The 10,730-nt window shown below is 38.8% G+C and overlaps 1 pseudogene; it reads left to right on the top strand.

Annotated features, from left to right (window-relative positions):
• Positions 1–3,751: 3,751 nt before the first annotated feature.
• On the top strand, positions 3,752–4,592 carry LOC124521042 (armadillo repeat-containing protein 1-like; annotated as a pseudogene).
• The last annotated feature ends 6,138 nt before the right edge of the window (positions 4,593–10,730 follow it).

Below are 10,730 nucleotides of genomic sequence, written 5' to 3' on the forward strand. Positions count from 1 at the left end.
TAGATAGATAGATAGATGATAGATAGATAGATGATAGATAGATGAAAAATAGATAGAAGGCCTAACATACCCCGGAAAATTGTTGTGATAGAGTAGTGTATAAAAAACAATTAAAGGGGCGCCTGGGTGGCGCAGTCGGTTAAGCGTCCGACTTCAGCCAGGTCACGATCTCGCGGTCCGTGAGTTCGAGCCCCGCGTCAGGCTCTAGGCTGATGGCTCGGAGCCTGGAGCCTGTTTCTGATTCTGTGTCTCCCTCTCTCTCTGCCCCTCCCCCGTTCATGCTCTGTCTCTCTCTGTCACAAAAATAAATAAACGTTGAAAAAAAAACAATTAAAAACTCTTCCTCTTTTTGAGCTTATATTGCCATGGAAATGTATACAAAAGATAAGCAAATAAATACCTCCAATGTATTCCAGATGATCATAAATGTTAACGGATATAGCAGGAAAGAAAGAAAATGAGGAACCAGCAGTAGGAGAGTGGGAAGGAAGACTACAGTTTTAAAGATTGATCAGCAAAAAGTCTTTGAAGAAGAAACATTTGGTCAAAGACAAGGGGGTGAGGAGCAAGCCATGTGGATAAGGAAGAGGGCCCTTCAGACATAAGAAACTGTCCGTGCAAAGGCCCTGAGGTAGAGTGATATCTTGTATGTTCCAAGAAATCTTAATAAAATATTTCACATTATAATTATAACGCGAATATCATGTATAGGTATATATAATATATAACTATAATTTCAACCACAGTATCTTTGAAAATATAATTGGTTTCCATGAGGATAAATTACTATATGCCGTTTCCACTGCTTAGATGAAACTGAGAAGGACTAACAAGTGTCTTCAATCATAACACATAAAAACCATCCGTAAAGGAGATCAGTCCCAGCTGTATCTATCCATTATTTTCTTATTTGGGTTTTATATCAGGTTTTAAAAGCAATATTGATATAGCTATGGGGAACGTCTGGCCATGCAGTTGGAAGACTTAGAGGCAAATCTTATAATCAATGTAAATTTGGATAACTCTCTTCAGACTTAGAAGCTTTAGGATTTTTTTTTTATGCATTTTGATCCTAGTTAACATCGAGGGTTGTGGATGTGATTGAGGCTTACATGTGAGAATACTTTGTGATCTGTTAGCTGCTATATGAATATTACATGTATATGTGTGTGAACACATGTGTGCTATGTATATGTGTGTGGCACAATTAGATTTTACGGCATCCCAGAAAAATTTCCAGATTCTACGAGGAAATTATATACTATGGGGTTTAAGAGGCCTGTATCTGTAGCCAGACATCCTGGGCTCAGGTCATATCTCTGCCACTTACTCCCTTTCTAATCTTGGACACGTTTATCTTCTTAGGGCCTTCATTCCCTCACATGTAAACCATTTTCATTAATGATTTAATTAATACACACATAAAGTATTAGTACAGTTAGACCTTTGGTTGGTGTATGATTTGCACTCTACGACTATTAGCTTTTAGTTTGAACAATTATTAGGTACTTCTCTGCTGTGGTTTGGTCAATTTTTCTCAAATATGGCCCTGTTAGGTTTTTCCATTCTCTGTACTCTGGACAATATTTGTATACTTCTTCCATTTCCCAGAATGCTGAAAATGTCAGGCATGACATCAAGGCAGAGAGCCCAGAGAAAACCGGTTGTCACATTCTTGCTCCTGGAAACAATCAGGTTTCTGGGATAGGTGACAACTTCCCCTTTGGGTGACATCAGTGGGCAACACATATTACGTTTGCTTGTTTATCACTGGGTTTTCCCTGGTAGGCGATGAGTTCCTTAAGGGCATGAGTCTTTTTAAATTTATCAGTGTAAACACAGGGTCCTTTTTAGCTACATGAGAGGAGTCAGAGGATTGAAAAAAAGGAGCCAGGCAGGGGTGAGGAAGAAAAGACTTGGAGGGAGAAGTGGAAATTGCAGAAATTTGCACTCATCTGTGAAGCACTGAAGCGAGAATGAAAAAAATATATATATTGCTGACAATAATAATTCCCCAAAGGACTGAGGCAGAGTGTGTAAAAAAGACAGTAGGAATTTAAAGGTGCAGTGGTGGTAACATTAATAGTAAGAGTAGAAACAGTTGGTGTCAGCTTAAAAGGATTAATTGTTCCCTAATCTCTGAGGTCATTGGTGGTCCTGCTTACACTCAGATATGTTTGAAGCAATGGGAGTTTCTTCCTAGTGCTCTAAAAGTCAGCAGGAATATTTAAAATCATGAAAGAAAAATAAAAATTTATTTCTTAGGGAAACTTTGGTGATGTCACCAAATGAAAGAATGTGAAAGGCCATATTTACACTAAGATATCTGGGATATGTCTATCTGTCTATCTATCTATCTATCTATCTATCATCTATAATCTATCATCTGTCTATATAAATACCTATCTAAATATCTGTGTGTGTGTGTATATCTATACACACACACATTATACATAAACAAAACCAACAACAAACCTTCAAGTGAGTTTTGACGTTAGAATCACCAAGTTCATCGTACTGGAGTTTCCTTGAAAAAATCTACAGCAATGTAGGTATGGAAATTAATTGTTGACAACATTAGTCAGAAAAACCAGTGATTCTCTTGATTCTCTCAATGATAGATGAAGGAGATAATCTGGTTCAAAACTAAAGAGTTAACAGTTTGGTTTGTTTGTTACTCGAAAGCTTGAGGAAGATCATAGTGTCAAGATGTCATGACCATGAAGACAAGTTATGTAAGAATAATCTTAGATTTAATGGTATTAGAAGTGTTCCGAGTGTTCCGAGCGTTCCCTCAGTTCTGCAAAGATATTAAATAATGTGTCTTGTTAAGTCATACAGGACATATTCAATCATCTGCAAACAGCAGGGAAGAGTTTTTTAGTATTATAATGATGATTCATAATGAAGGTATTAGGATGTCTTCAACTTTGATCTCTCTCTCTATAGATAGATACATAGATGCAAAGAAGAAATACAGTGGTGGAATTCTGGGGATCAGACAAACCAGTTTTTGACTACATCTTTATACTAAATTCTCCCATTTTCAATGGAATTCTTTAATATATAAATTATTTTATTTGATACAATGAAATATAATTTATAATAGAACATTTAATATATAAAACAGTAATTATTGCTCTTTGAATTTGATTCTAGTATTAAAACATCAATGCTTATTTCGTTATGAATCCACAGATACTTAAAACAGAGCGCGAAAACCAGTTAGATATTTGTGTATGATCTTACATGATTTGGGGGACTGATAAGAAAATTGGAATTTACCAACATCATCACCATTTTAAAAAGAATGTCATAAAAACTACTTAGAGAAAGAAATGTGTCTAGCTACCAAAAAAAAATGCTCAAAAACATATTGTTTCAGAGTAAAATTAAGACAACCTTGTATCAACAGGAACAAATAAAGACATTTTCTGCTATGCCTTGCTACTTGAAAACTTCCACTAATCTATATGCCCCATAAGATAAAAATCAAGAGCTGACGGATGTTGCAGGGTCATGGGTGAGTCTGTAGAACCTTTTGTCACCAGCTTTCTCACTCCTTGGTTCCCAGAGTTAGCCTGGTCATTTGCCATTGCTGAGATCATGGCTCTAAATAGAGGGACCCGCTCTGTGACTCCTGGGTCCCTCTACCTCATGTGTTGGTGTGACCTTGATAGTGCAACAGGCTCTGGACTCCTGAAGCTCTGGTGTGAATTTAAGAAGATTTTGTTTGTGTATGGCATAGAGGATGAATTCTTCCTCTTCTACTATGAATAAAGAACCTAATGTTCTCTCACATTAGTTAACCAGTTACGAGATCCACCAAAAGATCTATTAAGTAGAAGAACCATTGTCTACGATGTCATGGATGTCTGCCTGACCTTATTTTACTTATAGACCTTCCCAACCCCTCTGTTGTCCATTTGGCTTTGCTCGCTCTTCAGTACTTGGCAGAATGCCACGCTAACAGAGAAAAGATGGACGGAGAACTGGGGATGATGCTAAGCTTGCAAAACATTATACAGAAGACTACAATTCCAGGAGATACAAAACTGCTGGCTTCTGAAATGTATGACATTCTTTATGAGGTCTTTCAAGACAGCAGATGGTGTTGGTTTAAAATAAATGAATTCATGTAGAAGGAAAGCTCAGTTTTTGTTTTGTTTTGTTTTGTTTTGTTTTTCTGGGAACTACAAGCAAATGCTCCAAAGCAGTGGTTTTGCACATAGATGGTCTTGGTAATAAGTCTTGGAGAAATCTCTGTGAAGAGACTTTGTTACAAATGAAAGGTGTTATTAAGCTTTACTTTTCAAATGGCTGTTCAAAGATGCATGTTGCAGGTCCATTCAGATTTGAAAGCCGACGCTTTGGCATCAACAATAGTATCAACCAAGGATATGAAGGCTCAGCGAGTTGGGTGAAAAGTGAGATTGGAGAAGAGATGCTGGTCCCAATCTGAGATAAGCCTGTGGAAATAGAGTCCCACAAAGGAGCAGAACAGCTCAGTGTCCCGGGTGGGCTTACTCCTGGAGGATGGAGCCAATTAACTGAGCACAGCTGCAAACTTTGCATACAGGTCATTTTCCTGATGACTCTAGTTTGGGTCTCAAAGACTGCGTGAATCAAGAAGGGTCCAGGTTTCCGTTGTAGTGGTGAACTGTCAAGTGCAATCTGCAACACGTTATCATGAAAAGTTTTTAGATTCCATGATTGCATATGCTGCATTTTACACTTTATTGGACATTTTCCCCCAATCAGTGGTAAAAAGGACAAATGCTACAGGTGGACTTGCTTTGCTTATGAGGGTCTTATAGCAGTTAAGGCAACAGCAACTGCATTTTTTTTGAAATATATTGCAAAATAATAATAGGTAACATAGTTTAAAAAAAGTAAGAAAAATAAAACCCACTTCATTACTTCTGTACATGGAATAGTATCTAGAACATAAAAGGTATCTAATAAATATTTATTCTCTAAATACAATTATAGTAAGAATATGAAAATGCATTCATTGAAATAAGTAAGTGCTTACTATGCACCCATTATTATTCATAATGATCAAGAATTCATACAGATGCAAGTGAAATGATTTAGTTTTAATGTAGGAGAAACTTGCATTTGGGCCAAGGGCACAATATATGAATAATACAGTTGGAGGTATCATTTGAGAATTCTTACAGTATGTGATAATAAATCCCAGATAAGAGGAAGGAAAAGAAATTTCTCCAACTATTTTAAACATAACACATTCTTTTTTGTTACAAGTAATTAGGTAATTGAAAAACCTTTGAAACAGCTAGAGAAGCAGAGTCTAGGCTTGTCCTCAAGAACAATTGCTAAACGATACTACATACAGACTAGAGCAACATGGGAGCTTCCATATCTGCACTAAACAGGAATGGCAGGAACTAGGAAGAATTGTTGAATTCAAGAACATACCACTCTTTGGGGCGCCTGGGTGGCGCAGTCGGTTAAGCGTCCGACTTCAGCCAGGTCACGATCCCGCGGTCCGTGAGTTCGAGCCCCGCGTCGGGCTCTGGGCTGATGGCTCAGAGCCTGGAGCCTGTTTCCGATTCTGTGTCTCCCTCTCTCTCTGCCCCTCCCCCGTTCATGCTCTGTCTCTCTCTGTCCCAAAAATAAATAAACGTTGAAAAAAATTTAAAAAAAAAAAAAAAAAAAAAGAACATACCACTCTAGTTGTAAATCAAAAATCTGGAAGCTATAGAACTATAACAGCTGTCTGTCACCCATGAAGACAGTGAATGGACATCTGAACACTTCAGTAGAGAACCTAATATCTTCAGCATTGACATTAACTGTAGAATGGTACTCTTTATTACCTTCAACCTTCAAATCTCAGTAAACATACCCAATTGGCAGTCCCTCGTCTCCAACCAAAACTCTACATACTAAGAATTAGGTCCATGGGGTTTAACTTTCCAGCCTATGTATCACAGGTAAGCAGACTGCAAGAAAGTTGAATGGATACCACAGACCAATCCACAAATATATGACGGCCCCACTTTTGATTATTTCTCTCTAAAAACCCTTCGTCCACACTTGTACATTCCAACAATAATGATAACATCAACAACAAATTTCCGTCAAACACATAATAGTCAGCAGGGAGGGTTTCTAAGCTTTAATTATTCATTCTGTCGCATAAAAATATATAGAACTAGGGGCGCCTGCGTGGGTCCGTCGGTTGAGCGTCCGACTTCGGCTCAGGTCATGATCTCAAGGTCTGTGAGTTCAAGCCCCGCGTCCGGCTCTGTGCTGACAGTTGGGAGCCTGGAGCCTGCTTCAGAGTCTGTATCTCCCTCTCTCTCTGCCCCTTCCCCGTTCATGCTCTGTCTCTCTCTGTCTCAATAATAAATAAACATTAAAAAAATAAATTAAAAAAAAATATATAGATCTAATTATAGCAAATACATTGTCAATTTCTCGTACACAAAACTGTCACATATTAAATGACTTGTAGTACTAGGCATTGTTTAAATAATTTGATCTAATGTTTAGAAAAGTAAGTAACACTATATATTGGTTGAAGTTACAAACATATTTAGCAGCAAAGCACTCAAGTGGTACAAAATGGGAAAACAAATTATAATTTTTGAATAATTACCATTTGTTTTGCTCTTATACTCCAGGGATATCGTCTATATAGGTACTAGTGTGATGACCTCGGCCTTGGTCATGACCTCTGTCCCAGGCTTACTTCTCCCCCATGTTGATTGCCCCCTACTTGCTTGGAACTATTCTGTGTGCTTAGGATAGGTCATGGAACAAAAATACAAAAAGTGCCACCCTAGTGTAACTTTCACTTGGGAGAAAGATTTAACGAATAATAAAATAAATAAGTAAAGTGCAGGGTATATTTGGAGATGATGTAAAAAAAAAAGTAAAGTGTACAACATGAAGTAAACATGGGGGTGCAGGAGGTGGGACTGGGTTGCGGTGTTGAACAGGGTAATAAGGTTTCAGGGGAGGCCTTACTGAGAAGGTGAGCCTTCAGCAAAGGTAAGTGCTTGAGGGAGTTATCTAGAGAAAGAGAACCCAGGTGGAGGAATAGGTCAAGTAAATGTCTTATGTATTTACAGACAAACAAGAAGGCCAAAATGACTACAGGAAAGAGAATTGAGGTAAGCAGGAGAAGGAGATTAGAATAGATAGCTGTTAGGGACCCATCTTGAAAAGGACTTGAGGCCAGCCAGTATGTGTACTTTGGTTTTTATTCCAAGAGGAATAGAGAGTAAAAGGAGGTTTTTGTTGTTGTTGTTGTTGTTGTTTTTTATACTAGGGAAATGGTCTATTTTCACAGACAAACATTTTTCGGTGATAGCACCTTGATTCCTGATAAAATATTGGAGAATGTGGCTCATAATTAAAGATTTACCTAGCATAACCCTGGTCAAACTGGACTACAGAGTGTTTTCCAAAGGAAGTTTGCCCCTTATACCTGTGCCGTGAGGAAGCAGATAGGATTCATGTTCTTTCTGGGAGACTGGACACCCAGATTATAAAGAAAAATGAGAAAAGAAAAGAAGAGAAAAGGAAAGCATGGGAATGAGGAGGCGGTCTCTTGTGAAGCTGTTTCTTTCCAAACTTTCTAATCAGATGAAAGAAGTGAACGAGGGGCATAGATCATCTGAAGTGTTCTGTGGGGAGCTCTCCAAAATAGAACAGAATATCAAGATCAGGAAGAAATCTTTCTATCCAGCAGGTCCACTCTTGTCCATTCTTCTGCCTCACAAAATGGAGCCTATCCTGTTGGTTATTCAGTTGAGTTAGTCATTCTAATTCAAGTGAGTGCTATGTGGCCATTTGGCCATACCTAAACTCCATCTTTGAGGCCAGTTTTAAACAGTCATGGCTGCTTAATCTACATTAATCTGACTTCTCATTTCTCAGTTGCTTGTAAATTAAGATGGGGTATTAGTCGTTAATTATTGAAACCTGAACAAAATGAAAGCATCAGTGATCAAAAGAAGTTGGGGGTGGGAAACTCCAAAAGTAGTTGGGGGCAGAAGGTGTCATTTGGAAGAGACAAGAAAGAAGTGCTTCTCCTCCAATAGGAAAACTCTCCAGAAGAGGGCATCATTGCCAACTCATTAATTACAGACATTTGGGTTCTATGGATACAATACTTGCATTGAGTTCTCAAGGCAGCGGCCTCTGAATTGTCCCAACATCAAAGGTGCCACCTGGATTAGGTGGAAGCAGCAGATGTACCAAATACCTAAATATATGAAGACACATCTCTTTCGAACTGGGAAGCATAGGCCACATGAGATAAAAGGAGAGATGAGAGTCGCTTCAGCAGTCTTTATGATATTTTGAAAAGCATGATGAAACTAGGTTGGGAAAACATGGAAAAGCTGTCATTGAAATTCTAGACACCTAATAAAATTTTTGGCTGTCACCACTCAAGTGATCACCAAAGAATAATTAAAAGATTTCATTTGCAGTGAGCACAAAAGTTTGAAATTTGAGGCATATGTTGGAGCGAGCCCATTTTAAGTGGAAAAAAGCAACTTATTTGTAACCAGGCATAGAAGTGTTAACCTGATACAGAGAAAAATCTCCAGAAATATGTCTTGTAATTTGTCTTTAAAAAAGAATGAAGTATATGTAGAAAAATAAGTTGGAATAAAATAGAGAAGGGAAAACATCCTTTCTACACTTTATTATTTTTAAAATATAATTTATTGTCAAGTTAGGTAACATAGAGTATATACAGTGTGCTTTTGGTTTCGGGGGTAGATTCCGTGATTCATCGCTTACATACAACACCCAGTGCCATCCCAACAAGTGCCTCCTTTCTAAACTTTAAATGGATTCTTAATTCTATAGGCCTACAATGGAGTTTCAGAATATATGTGTTTTTGTTTGAGTGTTTTGCTCTTGGGATAATTCCTTGGATATTAATGTGGAAGGAATATCTAGGTTCACTTGAAGCAGGAAAGATTAGGATTGGATAACGCTTACAGAGTTAAAGTTATTTCAGTTTAATGATTCTCAAACTTCTGTGTGCAGAGGAATGATCCAAGAACTTCCTCAAATGCAGATCCTAAAGCTTTAGCCCCAGGGATCCAGATTCTTTTGAACTGGGATAAGGCACTGGTATTGTAATGAGCTGAACCCATGAATCTAATGATTCGGATGTGTATGGCCTAACACATGTGGAGCAGTGCTGTAGTAGTCTAAAGTGGAAGTGATGAGACCTTGAACTTGAAGATGGCAGTAAAAATGAAAAGAAGAACACAAACCAAGAAGATATGTTGAGCGTTCCACTGTCAAGGTTGTCTATGTAAGGGTAAGTACTCACAAGGAGTTCTAACAACAGAAGCCCTGGCAGTGAAGGGAATGTTGTCATTTTTAATGCAAATAAAAACTTAAAGAGAACTACATTGCAGAGCAGGGAGATAAATTTTGATGTACGACAGCTAGAGTTAAAGATGGCATGAGGAAAGTGAAATAGAGGTATGCCCACTAATTGACTGCTTTGGGGCCAGGGAGAGTGATGGCAGTGAGAGACTTCCATCCAGCAATCTTGTGCATGGGGTTACCAAGTGAAATTGTAAATGGAGACAAAGGAACTTGAAGCTTGGAGAATCCATAAGGTGAATGGGGAGACTGGGTAAAGTGAAGGCTTCGACCTAGTCATGAAAATCATGTTTTCCCTGAGAAGTGAGCCTTGGGATAAAATTAAAAGGTGGGGCGGGGATTAATTTGGAGAAGAAGAAAAGAGCATAATCCAAGCAGAGGCCATAGGCTCTGGGAAAACCCAGGGACAGAGGGGATGGGAAAACCAGTGCTTGAGGAGCATCTTCAAGGGCTAGGACAAAGCCACGTTCTGAGGGCTTTGGTCTTTGTAGAGCAAGTAAAATATTTTTTTTTTCTTTACTGCAAAAGTAATGAGAAACCACAGGAGGCTTTTTAAGGAAGGGGTGTCCAAGAAGATGATGCTGAAGACCTGCCATAATATACACTCATAATTTTGGAACAGAGATATACTACACTCCTAATTCCAGCCTGCTGTTGCTTCCCCAAATACAGGACAGCTGAATGGACCATGAAGAGTCTACCTTGCTGAGGGCCGATCCCGACTTCACCTTCATTGTGTTAACTGGGGGAAGTTACATGATTTGGTGTTTATCGACATTGGTTTCATATTAGCACCCCGAAAGGGGCCTTAAAAAAATACCAGTGTCTGTCCCCACCTGCAAGAGAGTCTAAATTCAAGCCCTGGAGGTATTTTTAAAGCATCTTCAGGTGCTTCTAATGTGTCTCCAAGACTGAGACCCATTGACCGTTGCTCAATGTCCCTGATCCCTCCTCTCTGAAGATGAGTTGATCATAATAGTGCCTCAACCTTGGAGATGCTGTGACAGAATGCTATGAGATGATGTCCGAAAAACAGTTAGCATACACCTGGGCATGCAGGGAGACTTAAATGTGCACCCACCATTGTCGCGGTCGCTTACTAGAGCCATTCTCGTTGCTGCACAGATCCTTTCACATAGCGGATCCTTGAAACAGCTTTGTATTCAGCTTCCAGTTACAGAAGACCCCGTGGTTTGATGTGTGGTGAGGTCCTCCTGATTTCTGTTGATAGACACAGAAAAAATGTGCTTGCATCACTTTCCTCAGATGCATGTCCTCAAAATTATTTATGTTGTTTCTTTACCATTCCTTCCTGAACACAAATTCCTTCTCTCCTCCCC

This window comes from Lynx rufus, unplaced genomic scaffold (assembly GCF_022079265.1).
Source record: "Lynx rufus isolate CCGP_SWC_20201006 ecotype Redwood Valley unplaced genomic scaffold, mLynRuf1.p SCAF_3, whole genome shotgun sequence".
Taxonomy (NCBI): Eukaryota; Metazoa; Chordata; class Mammalia; order Carnivora; family Felidae; genus Lynx; species Lynx rufus.